Raw genomic sequence first — 17959 nt, 5'->3', positions numbered from 1 at the left:
TGTGAGAGAAGGAAAAGGCAGCGTGTGCGGCTTATCTGGCTCGAAGGACCCAGTCAGGATGTGGGATGAAGCCTGTTCATTACAATCACTTCCATTCTTCGTGATTGCCCCACTGGAAGGACTTCTAGATGGCACAATAATGTTCCATGCTCCATCATGGGGACGGACAGCCCGGCCTTTCCCTGTGAAGTACTGAAAACTTTAAGGATGGGAGTTTTCTCCTTGCAAACGAGGGGACTTTCTAGGGAAACATGCAACCGGCAGCTTCAGGAAGCAATCTGGGAAAGTCAGCCTTGTGCAAGGTGGGCAGGTGTTGCCCCTCTGCCTTAGGGAGCAGCCTGCTTTTTCTCACTCCTGGTTTGGGAGTGCCAGACCCATAAAGACGTGGGAGGTTGGCAGCTTCCACAAAAGGGAGAGAGAGAGAGACAGTGTGTGTGTGTGTGTGTGTGTGTGTGTGTGTGTGTGTTAGTGTGTGTGTGTGTTAAATCTAACTTCTCTGCATACCAGGAGCATAACCTGGTCCCAGAAAGATGGGCTGGATAGGATTCCAACAGGTCTTTTTTTCTCCAAACCCTATGGCTTTATGAGCACACTAGCCAACTAGCTACCCAGGAATCCCCCTTGCCCCTCCGGCCAATGGTTCTTAAGTGGGGTTTGAGATGGGCAGGGGCAGCTGAGGGAGGGTTCAAATGTCAGGATCAGTGCTGGCAAAAGATCAAACTAGTTGTGAAATTCTGGCAAGAGGAAAGGTTTTTTTATGTGATGGAAACACTCCTGCTTTGGCTGTTCAGTCGGAGGTTGCAGCCCCCCACCCGGCACCAGAACTGGCATCACCAGGCATGGGATTGGAGCTGCAGAGTTCAATCTAATCCTGCCCTCACCCTCGACTGCTGCAAAACTCAACGGGGGTGGGCACAGCTCTGGAAAAATAACCCTCACTGCACCTGACCAAAGCTACAGCCAGCTTAGGTGGGGGTGTCGCCCTCCTGCTTGCAGCTCACTGGGACAGGTGGGGGTCAGCCAGGGTGTGTGTGGGGGAGGCTCCCTACCCGTCCCCCTCTCTGAAAACCTCTGGTCTATAGTTCTCCCCTCCAACCCAACAACCCTCTGAGTTCACACACAGGCTCCTAGCCAGAAATTGCCTCCTTCCTCCCACAGCTTCTCCATAACCCTGGACTCCCCCGAGCCTTCCCCCTGCTTCTGGGGTGCGTGGGCAGATCAAGAAACCATACTGAGTTTAAATGATTATAAGTCCTGCATGAATGCGCCCAGCAAGAAATCTGTGTCCTGAATGAACCGTGGAGCCTGTAATGGTACAGAATTTACAGGTATTTAAAACAATTACAAACGGAACAGGAACTGGTAGGATGGTAGTGGGTTATTTTAAGAAATAATATAGGCGCCATGTTAAAATTGCGTGCAGAATCCCCCTGGGAGGAGCAGGGGAAACTGAGGCAGGGAGCATTTGGGGGATGGTCCTGGGCCACACCCAGGAGCACACAAGCTTGGCTATGGAAGGGCCAGGATTAGAACCCTCCTTTCCTCCCGGCGCCCAGGTCCACGGCCTGTCCCCTGGATGGTACTTTTTCCCTGCACTGGCCTGGCCAGGGCTTGGCCCCCTCTCGGATCCCAGGGCTTACTAAGGAGCCCCCCATGAGGCCTGGGCCGCAGTTTGGAATCACGCTGGCTTCCCGCAGATGGGAACCTGGACGCTGGGTTACCCCTGTGTTGTAGGCAGGGAGCTGTGGCCACCCGGCTTTTGCACCAACCAGCCAACGTTGGCGTTATACGGACGAGCAGCAGCGACAGAGCTGTCAAACACCAGCGCCCTTCAAACGGGCTCAGTCTAAACCATCCTGCAGCTTGGCCCCAGCCTCCACCCAGTCGGGAGAGCCTGGCCTGGGCTGGGCTGGGCTGGTGCCGAGGAGAGGGACTGAAGAGATGCAGCTTCCCGGCAGGTGGGCCCTGCTGGGCAGCTACTGCCTGAGTGGCGCCCGAGTCTGGCAAGCCTGTGCTGCAGCCGGCAGGCTGGGCCTTATGGCAAGCCGGTCACCTCCGGCCTCACGCCTCCAGGGCCCCGTGCCCCAAGTGACTGGAGGAGCCTGTGGCCCCTGGCCAGGCCTGTTGTCAGCATCCTGCCTTGGGCCCTGCCAGCGGCTGGCTCTGCTCCTCAGCCTACAGGATCTGCCAGGGCAACTCATTCGACCCCAACGCAACCCCAAGTCCAGTATTCCTTGTGCCTCGGTGGGTTTCGCCTTCCCATCAATCCCATGTATAGCACCTTGTGCAGTTCCAGTGCTGGGCCCCACAGCTCTGCCAATGGTCCCTCGCACCCTCCTGGGCCCCCACAGCTCTGCAAATGGCCCCTCACGCCCTCCTGGGCCCCACAGCTTTGCCAACAGCCCCTCGCGCCCTCCTGGGCCCCACAGCTCTGCCAACGGCCTCTTGTGCCCTCCTGGGCCCCACAGCTCTGCAAATGGCCCCTCGTGCCCTCCTGGGCCCCACAGCTCTGCCAACAGCCCCTCGCGCCCTCCTGGGCCCCACAGCTCTGCCAATGGCCTCTTGTGCCCTCCTGGGCCCCCACAGCTCTGCCAACGGCCTCTTGTGCCCTCCTGGGCCCCCCACAGCTCTGCCAACAGCCCCTCGCACCCTCCTGAGCCCCCCACAGCTCTGCCAACAGCCCCTCGCACCCTCCTGGGCCCCCCACAGCTCTGCCAACAGCCTCTTGCGCCCTCCTGGGCCCCCCACAGCTCAGCCCACAGCCCCTAGCACCCTCCTGAGCCCCCCATAGCTGTGCCAATGGCCCCTCGCACCTTCATGGGCCCCCCACAGCTCAGCCCACAGCCCCTAGCACCCTCCTGAGCCCCCCATAGCTGTGCCAATGGCCCCTAGCACCCTCCTGGGCCCCCACAGCTCTGCCCGCGGCCCCTCACGCCCTCCTGGTCCCCCACAGCTCTGCAAAGAACACACCAGTCTCTGCTGCAATGGCGGGACTGGGCTCCCTTGGCTGAGGCTGCTGGAGACAGGCAAGCCTTGCGTTTCTGTCTAGCCCTGGCTGGACAGACCATCCCTAGCCTGGGCTCCAGAGCCAGGTCATGGGCTCTTCTCCTTGGGCAGCAGGTGACGCTCCCCTAAGACCTGACTGGGGGCACTAGCAAAGGGGACCCCCTCTCCACGCGGGATCCTGGTGCGCTGCAGAGACCAACTTTGCTGTGACTCATTCAAACAGCCCAGCCTGATCCGAAGACCCTCATTGGTTTGCTGCAACAAATATCGGGAAGCCGGGTGGTTTTATTAAACTCTCTTCCCTGTCTTCTCCCGCCTTTAAGTTTAATAATAAATTGCATGTCACATTATAGCGGTGTTTATTACAACCCACCGGAGAGCCGGCCTCACTGCAGCCGGCACAGTGCCGGGCCTGAATTATTTAAAGTAGGTGCCTGTTTGCTTCGAATACAAGACAATCGGGGAGGGGGGGGGGCTGTCCTCCCCTCCCCCACTTTGTTTATATGGTGGAGTGAGTGCAGAGAAGAGTCAGAGCTACGTGGGTTAGTTCTGAGCTGGGGGGGTTACATCAGTGGAACAATGGCAGAACGGCTCAGTGGTTAGTGCGCCATGCTGTGAATTGGAAGACCCGCGTACAAATCCCTGCTCTATCTTACACTCCTCTGGGCAGCATTTGCCTCCCTGGGACGCTGAGCGAAACAAGGGCTAAGGCCCATGGGGGGGCACTGTGTGGGATCGCCTTGGTCAGTCCCCTTGGGGGTGTAATCCCTAGCCAGCAAGGGCAGGCTGGGTGTTCGGGCAGGAGGGGTGCCCTGGTGAGATCTAGGCTTACGTCCTGGTGAGTTGCTCAGTGCCTCAGTTTCCCCTCTCTTTAAATCCAAGTGCATAGCACTGCCCTACCTCAGAGGGCTGCACCAGGCTAAATCTATTAAAGAGGATGAGGTGCTCATATAAATACTGCAGAAAGGGAAGGGTATGCAGTTTTTTAGCACCTTCTGCCTGAGGCCTTCTAAGTACTTTACACTCACTGCAAATTTAACCTTTTAATCCCCGCTGTGTAAAGCAGAGAAGTATTATTAGCCCCACTTTATAGATAGGTAAACTGAGGTCCACAGCTAAGCCCTTCCCTCATCCAGCACTTATTCCTGAAAGCAGCTCCATTGAAATCCATGCAAGGAAATGCTGCAGGCTGCCGATAGGTGGCTTGCCCAGGGTTTCACAAGTGGGACAACAGAGGCAGGAATAAAACCTTTGGCGTGCACTGCCATCGTGACTTTGTTCGCTGAGCACTGCTCCTTTAGGGATCTGAGGGGGTGGCTGCCCTGTTGTGAAGCCAAGGCAGCGAAGCGTGTTTTAGAGGAGTCACACACACAGTGCTCTTTCTCTCTCGCGCTCTCAGGATTTTTTGACTTCATTTTGTCTCGTGTCATTGACTTCGCTCGATCTAAAAAGATGCTCACACTGAAAACTCATGGTTTGCTCTTGCATCTCCCGCACGTAGCTGCATGGGGCAGGGGCTCTTCCACTTAGCCAAGGGAGCTTCCCTCTTCCAGTGGCATCCCTGGCTCTTTGACCGGCTTGGACACCCTTGTAAATTTCTGCCAGTTGCAGCTGCTGAGTGACTTGCAGAAGATGCCAAGGCTGGCATCAGGTCAGCACCAAAAATCTGTTGTGTTCCTCCAAACTGGGTGGGAACCGGAGAGCCAGGAAGAGCCCCAGGGTTCATGCATCTCCAGCAGCTTCAGCTCATCAACCTCCCTTGGGAGATTTCTGGTTCTTTCTATTTCTGTTCACGCTTGGAATAGGTGTGTATTGCCTTTCTCTGGCTGTCTGGGTGCTTTTGGCTGGGATCAGGGAGTGGGGAGGCTAGCGAAGGGGTCCATCCAGATTATGCCCCTTGGGGACGGGTCGGGGGGGACTGCAACACTCTCCCTTTGTGGGCCTTCTTCCCCAGCTTTCCATACTTGTGCTGCACATGGCCATGTGGAGCACGTACCATAGTATATTTAGATTTCCAGAAAGCCTTTGACACGGTCCCTCACCAAAGGCCCTTGTGTAAATTAGGTGGTCATGGGATAGGAGGAAAGATCCTTTCATGGATTGGGAACTGTTTAAAAGACAGGAAACAAAGGGTAGGAACAAATGGTAAATTTTCACAATGGAAGGGGGTAACTAGTGGCGTTCCCCAAGGGTCAGTCCTGGGACCAATCTTGTTCAACTTATTCATCAAAGATCTAGAGAAAGGGGTAAGCAACGAGGTGGCAAAGTTTGCAGATGACACCAAACTGTTCAGGATAGTCCAAACCAAAGCAGACTGTGAAGAACTTCAAAAAGATCTCAGCAAACTGAGTGGTTGGGCAACAAAATGGCAAATGAAATTTAATGTGGGTAAGTGTAAGGTAATGCACATTGGGAAAAATAACCCCAATTATACATACAATATGATGGGGGCAAATTTAGCTACAACAGATCAGGAAAGGGATCTTGGAATTATAGTGGATAGTTCTCTGAAAACACCCACGCAGTGTGCAGAGGCAGTCAGTAAAGCAAATAGGATGTTAGGAATAATTAAAAAAGGGATAGAAAATAAGATGAAGAATATCTTACTTCCCCTATATAAAACTATGGTACGCCCACATCTTGAGTACTGTGTGCAGATGTGGTCTCCTCACCTCAAAAAAGATATATTGGCATTAGAAAAGGTTCAGAAAAAGGGCAACGAAAATGATTAAGGGTTTGGAACGGGTCCCATATGAGAAGAGGCTGGAGAGACTGGGACTTGTCAGTCTAGAAAAGAGGAGACTGAGGGGTGATATGATAGAGGTCTATAAAATCATGAATGGTGTGGAGAAAGTGAATACAGAAAAGTTATTCACTTGTTCCCATAATATAAGAACTAGAGGACACCAAATGAAATTAATGGGTCGCAGGTTCAAAACTAATAAAAGAAAGTTTTTCTTCACACAGCGCACAGTCAACCTGTGGAACTCCTTGCCAGAGGAGGCTATGAAGGCCAGCACTCTAACAGAGTTTAAAAAAGAGCTCGATAAATATTTGGAGGTTAGGTGCATAGATGGCTATTAGCAAGGGGTAAGGTATGGTGACCAGCCGTTTGTCAAAGGCGGGAGATGGATGGCAGGAGACAAATCGCTTGATTATTGTCTTCAGTTCACCTCCTCTGGGGCACCTGGCACTGGCCACTGTTGGCAGACAGGATACTAGGCTAGATGGACCTTTGGTCTGACCCAGTATGGCCATTCTTATGTTCTTACCATGCGGGTGAAAGTTCCAGGGACACGTCCCCCTGTCACCCGTGGGGCACGCTCCTGAATGGTCCCTCAATGCTCAGGGTGACTTGCCGCTGAACATTGGCAGGGCACATCCAGATGCGCTGCACCTGCAGTGCTGCTAAAACGAAACACCTCCGAGCCATTGCCAGCCTGGAGGTGCCGGCTTCCACACCTGCTGCCTCTTCATGCAGGCCCCGGGGCAGCGAAGGATCATCCTGTAGCCGGTCGAGGATCATCCTGGCCGCAATTCGCTCTCTCCCTGAAATAGGTGCTGCAGCCCGAGGTGGTGGGAGAGCTCATAACCAGAATGCAAACTCCGCAGCCCCTGCTTGGGCCATCCCTGCCCTCTCGCCGCCTGATGCGTTGCTTTGGAAAGGGCTTGCGGGTGCTTGGGCAGCACAGCTACTCTCAGGATCTGCCGTGCGCTTCGGGGATTTAGCCAGTAGGTGGTGTTATTTAATGGCCAATCGTTTACAGTCCGACCGCCAGCAATGTGGTTGTAGATGTGTAAAAGCCGCTGTGGAACTATTCCTTTCCCTGCCTGGGACCTAATGCAAAGCCAGAGCAAATCCCCTAGGTGGGGAGAACATAGGAGGGCCCCTGAGGGTGGGACACTTCCCGCAGGCTGTTGTGTGTGGAGGACACAGGTCGTGCCCGTGGCCTTCGGCCAGCAGCTCAAAGGCCAGAACATTGGAAGATATAAACTGGAGCAAAATCTGCGGCTTTGTGAAACAGCCTGTCTGCAATTAAAGGATGATGGACTCACGGCATCGCAGAGAAGGAGGGCGGGAAGAGACCTCAGGAGATCATCTCGTGCAAACCCCTGCTCCAAGCAGGACCGACTCCAACTGCATCATCCCAGCCAGGGTTTTGTCAGGCCAGGACATAAAAACCTCGAGGGATGGAGCTTTCTGCACCAGCCTAGCAACCCATTCCAGTGCTTCGCCGCCCTCCTAGTGACATAGTTTTTTCCTAATATCCAACCTACACTCCCCCTCTGTAACTTGAGACCATTGCTCCTTGTTCTGTCCTCTGCCACCACTGGGAACTGCCTCTCCCCAACCTCTTTGGACCCCGCCTTCCGGTAGTTGAAGGCTGCTATCAAATCGCCCCTCAGTCTTTGCAGACTAAACAACCCCAAATCCCTCAGGCTGTCCTCAGAAGTCATGTGCTCCAGCCCCCGATCACTTTCATTGCCCTTTGTTGGACTCTCTCCAAGTTGCCCACATCCTTTCCGTAGTGGAGGGGCCCAAAACTAGACGCAGTACTTCTGCTGTGGCCTCAGCAGTGCCAAATAGAGGGGAATAATCACTTCCCTCCATCTGCTGGCAATGCTCCTCCTAATGCAGCCCAAGATGCTGTTAGCCTCCTTGGCAATGAGAGAACACAGCTGACTCATACCCAGCTTCTTGTCCTCTGTAATCCCCAGGTCCTCTTCCACAGAACTGCTGCTGAGCCAGTTGGTCCCCAGCCTGTAAACAATCCTTGGAATTCTTCCACCCAAGTGCAGGACTCTGCACTTCTCCTTGTTGAACGGCATCAGATTTCTTTTTGACCAATCCTCCAATTTATCTAGGTCACTCTGGACCCTGTCCCTGCCCTCCAATGTATCTACCTGACCCCCTAGCTTAATGTCATTACCGACACTAGCTGGGAGTGCAATCCATCCCCTCATTGTGATCATTAATGAAGGTGTTGAACAATACCGGCCCCAGAACCGACCCTTAGAGCGCTCTGCTTGACACTGGTTGTCAGCTAGACATTGAGCCTGGGATCGCTTCCCATTGAGCCCAACAATCTAGTCAGCTTCCTAGCCACCTTACAGTCCATTCACACAAACCATGCTTGGGTATTTTACCTTGCTGACAAGGATACCATGGGAAACCATACCCAAAGCTTTGCTAAACTCAAAGTGCACCATGTCCACTGCCTTCCCCATGTCCACAGAGCCAGTTATCGCACCACAGAAGGCAATCAGGTTGGTCAGGCACGACTTGCTCTTGGTAAATCCATGTTCACTGCTCCTGATCACCTTCCTCCTCTTCACGTGCCTCAGAATGGGTTCCTTGAAGACCTGCTCCATGATTTTTCCAGGGACCAAGGTGAGACTGACCTATCCGCAGTTCCCCAAATCCTCCTTCCCTTTTTCAAAGACAGGCACTGCACTTGTCTTTTTCCAGTCGTTCAGGGCCTGCCCCCGATCGCCGTAAGTTTCCAAAATAATGGCCAATGGCTCTGCAGTCACATCAGCCAACTCCCTCAGATGCATTACATCCAGCCCCATGGACTTGTGTATGTCCAGCTTTTCTAAATAGCCCTTTCCCGGTTCTTTCACTACCGCCCACCTCCTCCCCATACTGTGCTGACCTCGTCTGTGAAGACGGAGGAAAAAAAGCACTGAGTACTTCAGCTGTGTCCAATCACCTGTCACTAGGTCGCCTTCCCCACCCAGGAAGGGTCCCTCACTTTCCTGAACCTCCTTCTCATTGCTAACACAGCTGTGGAAACCCTTCACATCCCTTGCTAGCTGCAATCCCAGTTGTGCTTTGGCCTTCCTGACTTTGCCCTGCACACACGAGCAATGTTTTTACACTCCTCCTCACACATCCATCCAAGAGCCCACTTCTTGTGAGGCTCCTTCCTGTGGTTAAGCTCACCGAAGAGTTCTCTCTTAAGCCAAGCTGGTCACCTGCCATATTAGCTACTCCTTCTGCTTGTTGGGGTGGTTTGTTCCTGCGCCCTCAATAAGGTTTGCTAAAGTCAAGGTGAATCATGTCCACTGCCTTCGCCGTATCCACAGAGCCAGTTCTCCCCTCAAAGAAGGCAACCATGTTGGTCAGGCATGACTTGCCCTTGGTGAATCCATGTTGACTGCTCTTAATCTCCTTCCTCTCCTCAGAATGGATCCCTTGAAGACCTGCTCCATGATTTTTCCAGGGGCTGAGGTGACCCTGACCTGTCCCCCTCAGATTAGCCTCCCAGGGAATCTGCCTCATTAGTTCCCTGAGGGAGTTAGTCAACTTTTCTGAAGTCCCGGGGCCGTATTCTGCTGCTCCCCTTTCTTTGCTCAGGGTCCTGAACTCGACCCTCCCAAGGTCCCTGCAGCCCAGTTGTCACCGAGTCCTCCTTCCTCAACCAGTTCCACTCTGTTTGGGAGCAGCACTCAAGAGGAACATGGTCCCTAGTTGGTCCCTCCAACAGCTGCACCAGGAAGTTGTCCTCCAAAGGTTCCTAGATTTTCTGTGCACCGCTGCATTGCTCTACCAGGAGACGTCGGGTGGTTGAAGTCTCCCATGAGAACTCCAGCCTGTGACCTGGCAACTTCTGTTAGTTGTCCAGCGAAAGCCTCATCTGCCTCCTCCTCCTAGTCTGATGGTCTACAGCAGATGCCCATCGTAACACCTCTCCTGTTGCTCCTGCCTCTCTTCACTTGAAGACTCAACAGGCTTTTCTCAGCTCTGAGCAATCATCCAGCTGGAGAACGGGTCCTTCAGAACCCCCAGATGGAGTCTTCCCCCCAGGAGGGGAATAATCCCCCTCCTGGTGCATCGGGCACAGCTTGCAAAACTTCTCACAGCCGCCGTGCTGGTGGGATCAAGATACCAGTGCTGTCCACCCCCCATGCCCAGCTTCTCACCAGGTCAGAACCGAGCTGTGGGTAGGATCGTCCTCCTGCAGGATCATTCCCAGCACATCTCAGTATCCAATGACTCCAGTAAGAGGGCTCAAAGGGCTGCCAGTTCCCTGGGCAGCATATCCCCTGCTCTCAGGGGAGCCCACAGCCTCATCGGGTCCATGGTCCTTCGCTCTGTTTCAGGCCTGCTTCATATTACAGAATATGCTTCCTCTCCATCCCTCGGGCACCAGGCCCTCCGAGCGCCGGCAGCAGAGGGATTTCAGAGGAAAGGTGCGGAACATCATGAGTGCCTCCCTGAGACACACGCAAGAGGCTGTCCCACAGGGAAGCTGCTTGACACACGCCCTATGGCGGAGCCAATAGTGACTGATTCTGCAACAGGGGAACCGGCTTGGCCGGTTACAGATATTTCTTATGGCCTGGATTGTAACAGGTAGAGATGGAAAACACCTGGTAAGTGAGAGCTCCCTGTGTTGGGCATCTCCTAAAGCAGGGGTGTGCAAAGACCAGGGCAGGCCTCCTCGGTGGGGAGTGAAATTTCGTGGAGGGATACAGCGCGGTCGGCTGCCGGGTCTCAGGCTCATCCATCCCATTAAAAATGTTGAAATGGGTTATTGCTTTTATGTCGGTGTGTTCAGCTTTACACAGCGACTCATAACATTTGTACGTTCTAAAGGCTTATTTTCTTACCTGTGCCAGAAGTGGGGTGTCATATAGAATCATAGAATCCCAGGGCAGGAAGGGACCTCCGGAGGTCATCTGCTCCAGCCCCTGCTTCAAGCAGGATCAACCCCTACTAAATCATCCCAGCCAGGACCTTGTCCAGCCGGGACTTAAAAACCTCGAGGGATGGAGAATCCACCACCTCTCTAGGCAACGCATTCCAGTGCTTCACCACCCATCTGGTAAAGTAGTTTTTCCTAATATCCAGTCTACACCTCCCACTCTGTAACTTCAGACCATTGCTCCTTGTTCTGCCGTCTGTCACCACAGAGAACAGCCTCTCTCTGTCCTCTTTACAGCTCCCCTTCAGGAAGTTGAAGGCTGCTATTAAATCACCCCTCAGTCTTCTCTCCTGTAAACTAAGCAAGTCCAAATCCCTCAGCCTCTCCTCATAGGTCTTGTGCTACAGCCCCTTAATCATTTGTGTTGCCCTTCACTGAACCTGCTCCAGCAAACCCACATCCTTTTTATACTGGGGGGCCCAAAACTGGACACAATATTCCAGATGTGGCCTCACCAGTGCCGAATAAAGAGGAATAACCACTTCTCTAGATCTGCTCCAAATGCTCCTCCTAATGCACCCTAGTGTGCCATTAGCTTTCTTGGCTACAGGGGCGCACTGATTACTCATATCCAGCCTTTCATCCACCATAACCCCGAGGTCCCTTTCCATCGTACTGCTGCTGAGCCAGTCACTCCCCAGCCTGTAACAATGTTTGGGATTCTTCCGCCCCAGGTGCAGGACTCTACACTTCTCCTTGTTGGATCGCATCAGATTTCTTTTGGCCCAGTCCTCCAATTTATCCAGGTCCCTCTGGATCCCATCTCAACCCTCCAAAGTATCTTCCTCTCCCCTTAGCTTAGTGTCATCTAAAAACTTGCTGAGGGTGCAATCCAGTCCCTCCTCCAGGTCATTAATAATGTTGAATAACACTGGTTCCAGAACTGAGCCTTGCAGCACTCCTCTTGAAACCGACCGCCATCCAGATATTGAGCCATTGACCACTACTACCCATTGGGCCTGACCCTCAAGCCAGCTTTCTATCCATCTTATAGTCCAAGGATCCAATCCATATTTCCTTAACTTATGAGCAAGACTGTTGTGGGAGACCGTATCAAAACATATCAACACAACCGACATTACTGTCGGTGTGGATGACATTCGGCGGGCGGGGGCCTGCTAATTGCAGGTGTAGTACCCAGCGGCACTGAGACCTCATCTGGGGTGAGTGAAGTCTCTGCTCTACAGCCTCAGCTGAGAGCCAGCTGGCCTTTAGCTCATGTGGTAGAGTGCAGGGCTTAGACCCTATGCTTGCAGGTTCTATCCCTGGGTCTGGCAACCCAGATCTGTTGGCGTTATACAGGAATGAAAAATGAAGGCCCCACACAAAATATCACCCCATTGTAAAGAACCCTCCAACCTTGGCCTAAGCACTTAGGTTCCATAGCACCTGTAGTAGCCCAGGTGGGACAGACAGACTCCTGACTAGACGGGGGATCCCACAGCACTCTCTGTTGTTGGATGCAGTGACTGACTTGCGCCTCCTGGCATCCTCACACTCAAGGACTCCCAAAGTCCTGGTCTTGCCTCTGCAGCCCAGGAAGGCACTGCTGGCACAGTCCTGTGCCGCTTGGCAAGGGAACATGCCTTATGTAGGCAGCGGGTACAGATCTCGCGGAGTGGCCAGAAAAGGCTGTTAGCCAGTGGGTAGGAGCGGTGTCCCTGGCCTCTGGATGGCAGGAGACAAATTGTTTGATCGTTTTCTTCAGTCCAGCCCCTCTGGGGCACCTGGCACTGGCTACTGTCGGCAGACAGGCTACAGGGCTGGATGGACCGTTGGGCTGACCCAGTAATGTCTGTTCTTATGTAAATATCAGCCTGTTTAGAGCAAGCTCTGGGGGCTGTGGGGTGGCAGACTCAATTTGTTCCAGCCTCCGTAGGGGAGTCAGAAAAGTGCAGAGTCTCCCAGGACCATTTTCAGGGGCTTTTCTGCCCCCAAGAAGGCCTGAGCAGAGCGAGAGGCGCTGATCTCCCCACAGTTAGTTGCATTTCATGGTGTGCCCCTGCTGTGCTGGCACAGGACCTAGGCACACCACTGGCCAGGGACCCAGGCGCTCCCCATTGTTCCACTGCGTGCTGGGGGCAGTAGCAGCTCCGCAGGCATGGGGAGGAGCAGCCGAGGGTTAACGAGTGCGTTTGGACAGAAGCCCAGGCAAGTGCCGAACGCCCGTTGTTTTAAGTTCCAACAAATGACTTTAATTAACTCCTGTGGCAGTGACCGATTCTGGCACCAGCCCCTGGATCTGGAGCTGGTTATTGGCTCTTTGAACGTCTAAGTGAATTTGTGCCGGCGAACGGGGCTGTGTCGGAGCCTGGAGACTACGATTGGCCGCATGCTTTCCATGGAACCTTCCCCGGCGCACCGCACGCCCCTGAGTTTCCACCTCACCAGGGGCCACTGCTAGGCATGCTGGAGGAATCCACTTCTCCCCATCAGCTGCCAGCTGCTGGCTCAGGCTGGGCCCGCCCGGTTGTAGTTACACAGATCAGGGTCCATCTGCACGCCAGCCCTTCCTGAGACCCAACCGCCCTGTCTGTGACAGCAGGGCCGATTCGCGGCCTTTGCCTCCTGCGCTGGATTTGAACCAATGCGAAGTGCCTGGTGGACCAGCAGCTGATGTGACTCACAGGGCACATTTCTGGTTGCCTCAGCCCCGGGCAAACAAGACCTAAATAATCACTGGAGGAATGTTTATGTCCTAGACCCGGCTGGTGTGTCCCTGCTCTGTCCCTGGTGTGACACCTCCTCTGCTGGCATCACGTCTGGCATCTCAAGCTGGCTTAGAAACCAATTGCTTACAGAGCTCTGGGAACAATCCTTCCCGGAGGGCCACAGATGCCTCGTAGCTCCTTTCAGGAGACAGTGACAATTATCGGCTGTTTTGCTGCACTGTTGTTTGGTAACAGATTGTGTTTGGGCTGCCTTTGAGTCTCACGCCCAGCGAGCAGACTGAGGAGCCTGCAACGGATGCAAAGCGCTTGGGTCCTTCGCGGCTGTGTGCCGACCTCTGCAAAGGGCTCGGAACAGGATGGAGCAAGGAGGAGGATTAAAGAGCATCCTAGAATCCCGGGGCTGGAGGGGACCTCAGGAGGTCATCAAGTCCAGCCCCCTGCCTAAAGCAGGATCAACCCCTACTAAGTCATCCCAGCCAGGACCTGTCAAGCCAGGACTTAAAAACCTTGAGGGATGGAGAATCCACCACCTCTCTAGGCAACGCATCCCAGTGCTTCACCACCCTTCTGGAGAAGTAGTTTTTTCCAAATATCCAACCTACACCTCTCCCTCTGCAACTTCAGGCCATTGCTCCTTGTTCTGCCATCCGACACCACTGAGAACAGTTTCTCACCCTCCTCTTTGGAGCTCCCCTTCAGGAAGCTGAAGGCTGCTATTAAATCACCCCTCAGTCTTCTCTTCTGTAAACTAGAGAGCTGTGTCTTCTCCTCTGCTTCGCCTGGTACCCAGGAATACACCGGCCTGGCTAACATAGCCCCAGCATCAGAGGCCAGAACTGGGGGATGTGAAGTGAGCTGAGGCCGGAGCAGGGCTGGGAATGGGCAGGAGCAGACACCCAGCTGCTGCTGGGCTTACCACCCATGCAGCCTGGCAGGCGATGCAGCCAGTGAGGTGGCCTACTGCAGGTTCTCTGCATTTACTGGGTTACCCAGTGCCTGGAGACAGGCTGTGCTGAAGACCCTGGTTCCCGACTGTTCCCCAGGCTCTTCCTCGCGCCCGGCAAGCAGGAAGGGCCAGCGTGCCATGGTGTGTTCCAAGCACCTGGCAGTTCCTGGCGGGATACCAGCCACCTGAGAGTGGCAGGAGATGATGGTCCATCAGAACCAGGCACCAGGCCCTTGTTCCTCCTTGGTCTGTAATACGCAGGGCGGGCGGGGAATGCAATGAAAGTTATGGCAACGCGCTTGGAGTTGGCACAGATCTGAAGTGTTTACCTGAAACCCACCAATGCCTGGCAGGCGTCGTTCCCTGGCTGAGCCAACGGGAGAGGCCAGTAGCTGGCCCAGCTGCTCCGGCTGCTGGAATTTCATCCCCTGCCAGCCCCGTGCAAAACCCTGTTGGTTGCTGGGGGGGGCGGGGTCTGACTTTGGACTTGTATGCAGCTGCTTGAGAAAGAAAACTAGTGCCAGTGAAGGGCGGTGAGAGTGGTCCTGGCTGCCTCGCCAGCTCTTGTACGACCCTTAAAAATACAGAGCTTTCCTGCCCCTTGCAGTCTCGGCGCTTTCCTCACGCCGGAGGGCAGGTGAAACCCACCGAGTTTGAACAAGGTGGGGGAGGTTCTTTGCTAGCAAAGCTGCACGTATCTGACAACACTCATCCCTCGTTAAACGAGTTCTTCATTTACAAGGACTCGCTTAAACGAGGGACACATACACCTGCCTTTATTCTCTAGACAAGTGAATTCCCCGCAGCTAATACGAGCCTAACTCCCTCCCCATGGCGGCAACCAGCCACAGCCTGAACCCCCACCGGATCCGTGGCCCCAACCCGCCACAGCCTGAACCGCTGCCGGATCCGTGGCCCCAACCGGTCGCAGCCTGAACCCCTCCGGATCCGTGGCCCCAACCGGTCGCAGCCTGAACCCCACCGGATCCGTGGCTCCAACCTGCCTCAGCCTGAACCCCCGCCAGATCCATGGCCCCAACCCGCCTCAGTCTGAACCCCTGCCGGATCCGTGGCCCCAACCGGTCGCAGCCTGAACCCCACCGGATCCGTGGCTCCAACCTGCCTCAGCCTGAACCCCTGCCAGATTCATGGCCCCAACCCGCCTCAGCCTGAACCCCGCCAACCTGCAGTCCCCCACCCACATCACGACCTGGCCCATTCCCAACACCCACCCAGCCTGGTCCCCTACCCCCCGCCCCCCGGGTAAGTTAAGGACTCACTTCCCACTTGTGTAGCCTAGAGGAGCCACCGGTACCTCCACCTGTGCATGTCAAAGCAGCTCATGCCACGTGGTGGGGCGCCCACAGCCATGCAGTCAGGTGCCGCCAGCCACGCTCCACAGCTCCCCCTGCCCCCCCATCCCGGTTCAGCCCACTCCCAACACCCCCCTGGCTTGGTCCCCAAGCCCCCCGGCCCGCCACACTCCCCCCCCGCCCCACGGCACCGCTGGTGCAGCTCAGAGGAACAAGCCGCCACCTCCTCCACCGGAGCCGCCACCAGGTTTTAACCCTCCCTCCCACTCCAAACGGCCCCCAGCCTGTAACCCTCTCCACCCCCCCCAACTCAAGGGTCACTACCCTGTCCGAAGCAGTACCACATGCCACCACGCCTTCCCGAAGCGAGGGGCACGAGGGACCAATCGGAGACTTTTACACGTCTTTAATGGGAATTTAGTGTCCCTCTGACGAGGTTTCGCCTACGAGCAGAAAGTTGGGAACCAGATGTGCTCGTCCAGCGAGGGATGAAGGTACGTGGAAAGGTCCTCAGACATGCGCACATTGAGGCCCCAGCCAGCCTGGATGGAAAAGTCCCTCCTGCCCAGCCAGTAAGGGGGCAGCTCCCTTCTGCTGGATTCCAGGCCATGTGCAGCTGGGCTGAGGTTTCTCTTGACAGGCCAGTGCCAGGGAGCAATGTGGAGTGTCTTCTGCTTAACCACGGGGCATGTTCGAGGCCAGAGCACCGTGGGGGTCAGCCCTCATGGGCTGCCGCACTCCAAACAGCCTCACCCAGAATGGCTGGAGAGGGGCGCGCTCGGGAGCAATGGGGGGGGGGCGGGAATAACCTTCTCATCCCCGAATGCCGGAAGCACCGTGCTCTGCTGCCAGACCTCTGGGCTTGACGGGGCAGCCACGCAGGCGTGCAAGGCCTGGTGAGATGTAAAAGGTGGCTGGCCCTAGTTCCCTCGTTCGGGGGTGTAAGAAATTCACCTCCCATGCACTGTGGGCCCTTCTCACGACCTCCTCATCTGGAGCAAGCGCTCCCGACGGCGTGGGTCAATGCAAGAGCCGTGGGCTGGATTGTGCTCCAGGATCGTACCTGGGCCCATGGGATGCTGTGGGGGCAGGACACCGCTGTATTCCAGGGGCTGCAGCCCTCTGCTCTAGCTAGGTGACCACAGGGCCCTATGGCAAATGCGGGACATCAGCCTCCAGGGATGGGGGCTGCAGCCCCACCCTGGAGCATGGGCTGGAGGCCCAGTGAGGATGGGAACCCTGGTGGGGGGCACCAGGGAACTGAGAAGCCACCAGAGAGTGCTTATCTGCAGCATGGAGCTGCCCCGAGGTGTGGGGTGCCAGGGAACTGGGCAGCTGCCCCACAGCAGAGCCTGAGATGTGAGGTGACGGGAAACAGGAGCCCCACAAAATACAGGGCATTTGCCCATTTTCTTACCACTTGGGACAGCCAGAGTTGCCCAGGGGTCTTGTTGCATTGTGGGCCAGTAGCCACAGAGTTTTGTGTTTGATTACCGCCCCCCTTTACCACGGGGGTTCCCAGACCTTTTGGCATCACACCCACCTTTTGATTTTTTGAGAAACCCTCATGCCCCCCTCACCTCTTCTTCACCATCTTCCAACCCCCCTTAACAAAAAATTCAATTCCGAATTTAAAATGAAGGCAAAAACATGATATAAAAATGTTATTGGAAATTAAAAATAAGCACAAATAGTTTTCCTTGGCCCCTTGCGGGTGCCTGGTGCAGCCCCAGCTGGCCAGCTGCCTGAGCCCCATGCCAGCTGCTGGAGCCCCATGCCAGCTGCCGGAGCCCCATGCCAGCCGCCTGCCTGCCCGAGCCCCACGCTGCCAGAACCACCCCCACAAGCAGATCAGGCCCCACAACCCACCTTCCCGAACCTCTCCCCTACCCCAAAGCCAGGTACCACCAGCCTCCCACTTTGCTCCATCCTCCTTCCCTGAGCCAGGCTCCCCAGCCCTTCATCTAACCCCATCCTCCGCCTCCTTTCCCAACCCACTCACTCCCCTTTGCAGGAGGCAGCCAGCCCCACGTGGGCCTTCGCTGGCTGCCTGCTTTTTATAGCGGCTGCGCCGGGTCACCCATGTGAAATGTCCGGGGCTGAGAGCCGGAAGCAAAGGCCGGTTCTTTCCTGGGGTGGGGAATGACCGGCGGGGGGGCTGGGTCCCCTCGCCCCCCCCCCCCCCAGAATTTCTTCATGCGTCCCTTAGTTTGGGAAACCATACGGTGATCAGAAGGCGGGCCCAATTCCATAACGGACAGGGCCACCAGCCAATCTACACAGAAGCCACTAGCCACTGAGGCTAGGGGC

Source organism: Carettochelys insculpta, chromosome 7 (assembly GCF_033958435.1).
Source record: "Carettochelys insculpta isolate YL-2023 chromosome 7, ASM3395843v1, whole genome shotgun sequence".
NCBI lineage: Eukaryota > Metazoa > Chordata > Testudines > Carettochelyidae > Carettochelys > Carettochelys insculpta.
Note: the sequence above shows the minus strand (reverse complement) of the source record.